Source organism: Brassica napus, unplaced genomic scaffold (genome assembly GCF_020379485.1).
Source record: "Brassica napus cultivar Da-Ae unplaced genomic scaffold, Da-Ae ScsIHWf_1297;HRSCAF=1851, whole genome shotgun sequence".
Classification (NCBI taxonomy): domain Eukaryota; kingdom Viridiplantae; phylum Streptophyta; class Magnoliopsida; order Brassicales; family Brassicaceae; genus Brassica; species Brassica napus.
In genome coordinates this window covers 152,501-155,000 of record NW_026014711.1, presented here as the reverse complement: position 1 = coordinate 155,000, position 2,500 = coordinate 152,501, and positions in this window count along the sequence as shown.

The window sequence follows — 2,500 nt, the reverse complement described above, 5'->3', positions numbered from 1 at the left end:
CTGATCCGTGTACTGAACTCATATCAGCATGCTGACCACACATATCAGCATGCTGGCCCTTCCCATGGACTGTCCGTGTACTGATTTTGGACAACTGATGCACCATGTCAGTACACATATCAGCATTCTGGCCCTTCCCGTGGACTGATCCGTGTACTGATCCGTGTACTGAACTCATATCAGCATGCTGGCCCTTCCCGTGGACTGTCCGTGTACTGATCCGTGTACTGAACTCATATCAGCATGCTGACCACATATATCAGCATGCTGGCCCTTCCCGTGGACTGATCCGTGTACTGATCCGTGTACTGATCCGTGTACTGATCCGTGTACTGAAATCATATCAGCATGCTGACCACACATATCAGCATGCTGGCCCTTCCCGTGGACTGTCCGTGTACTGATCCGTGTACTGATCCGTGTACTGAACTCATATCAGCATGCTGACCACACATATCAGCATGCTGGCCCTTCCCGTGGACTGTCCGTGTACTGATTTTGGACAACTGATGCACCATGTCAGTACACATATCAGCATTCTGGCCCTTCCCGTGGACTGATCCGTGTACTGATCCGTGTACTGAACTCATATCAGCATGCTGGCCCTTCCCGTGGACTGTCCGTGTACTGATCCGTGTACTGAACTCATATCAGCATGCTGACCACATATATCAGCATGCTGGCCCTTCCCGTGGACTGATCCGTGTACTGATCCGTGTACTGATCCGTGTACTGAAATCATATCAGCATGCTGACCACACATATCAGCATGCTGGCCCTTCCCGTGGACTGTCCGTGTACTGATCCGTGTACTGATCCGTGTACTGAACTCATATCAGCATGCTGACCACACATATCAGCATGCTGGCCCTTCCCGTGGACTGTCCGTGTACTGATCCGTGGACTGATCCGTGTACTGAACTCATATCAGCATGCTGACCATACATATCAGCATGCTGGCCCTTCCCGTGGACTGTCCGTGTACTGATTTTGGACAACTGATGCACCATGTCAGTACACATATCAGCATGCTGGCCCTTCCCGTGGACTGATCTGTGTACTGATTTTGGACAACTGATGCACCATGTCAGTACACATATCAGCATGCTGGCCCTTCCCGTGGACTGATCCGTGTACTGATCTGGACATAAGCTCGAGTTTTGATGGACTGGACTGTCCAAGTCAGTCTGATTGGTCCAAGTAGTACTTATGCTGGCTCGACTTTCCATCATCCAACCAAGTGTTAACATTTTTCCTTGGTATGATCGAGGCCAAGCGTACTGATGGGATGAATTAACTCTTTTGGGTTTAAATGCTCCCGTCAGGAAGCTTTTGGCCGAGACTTGTGCACATGCGGGCTGCATTTCATCGGCCAATCTGAAATATTAGGTTGAGAGTGAATTTCACCAAGTAAAAATCTCGAACCTCTGACGGGACAAGACCACGTCATATTCCCGCAAACACATGGAAAGTGGGAACAGACGCAGACTTGACCGTCATCTTTTGTCCGGAGACAAACGTGCTTAGCGGGACAGAATTTCTTCGGGTCACCGCCATAATATTTCCGCAACCGAGATCTCAGCAAACAGCTTATTCACCTTTGCGAACAATGCATAAACTATGCAAAGACGCAAGGATCACAAGTGCCGGCTTATGTGTTCACAACTTCCCCACCGAAGGAGATGCCGCAAACAACATTTTAAGCAAAGCCTAACAATTCCTTCCAGATAGGTACGCAACACAGGCCCCGGATCAGTTCAACAAGCATAAAACTATGCTAGTGAAGAAACTGAGGAGGATAGTTTGTCTGTAGTTGGGTGCGCGAGCACAGAGCCTACAAACACTAGCTATCCAATCACCACTCATACGCCGAATGTTCATTGCCCCGCTAACATCAATCTTTGCAACCACTCTTGAGATGTAATCAAAAAAGCAACTGGAAGACGGATGAAACCAGGCCAAGACCATGCAAGCACGAAAATTTGAAGTTAGGGGCAAAACGGTCCACCGGAAATTCGCCGGAAAAGTTCCCGGAAAATTCACCGGGGACAATCCGGCCATCGACCTCAACCCAGCCCTCGATAGTGTTGGACCGAACAGTCCAACACTACGTACCCGAACCGTTCGGGTACTGGGGGGTAGGAGGCTCAAGAGAGTGCCTACCCCTTATATATACAAAACGCTTTTTTTCAGTCTGTCACCAGTAGACATTGGTTGTGTTCCGGGGAGTATTTTTAATGTAAAAAACAAAATACTTCGAATTTGAATCTGATTTTTTGCATGCTTCATAAGGATGGTTAAAGCTATTTTCTGGTAAAGTTTCATAAATTTCTTTTGCTTCTAACCATGTCTTTTGCATGCTACAAAGGTCGGAGTTTCGTGGTCTAAACGGATGTCTACAGCAACTTTTGATCAACACTTGACATCCTAAACTCTTTGTTGACATATTTTTGATGTTTCCTTTCAGAAAACTTTCTTCAAAAATATTAATTTTTGCATT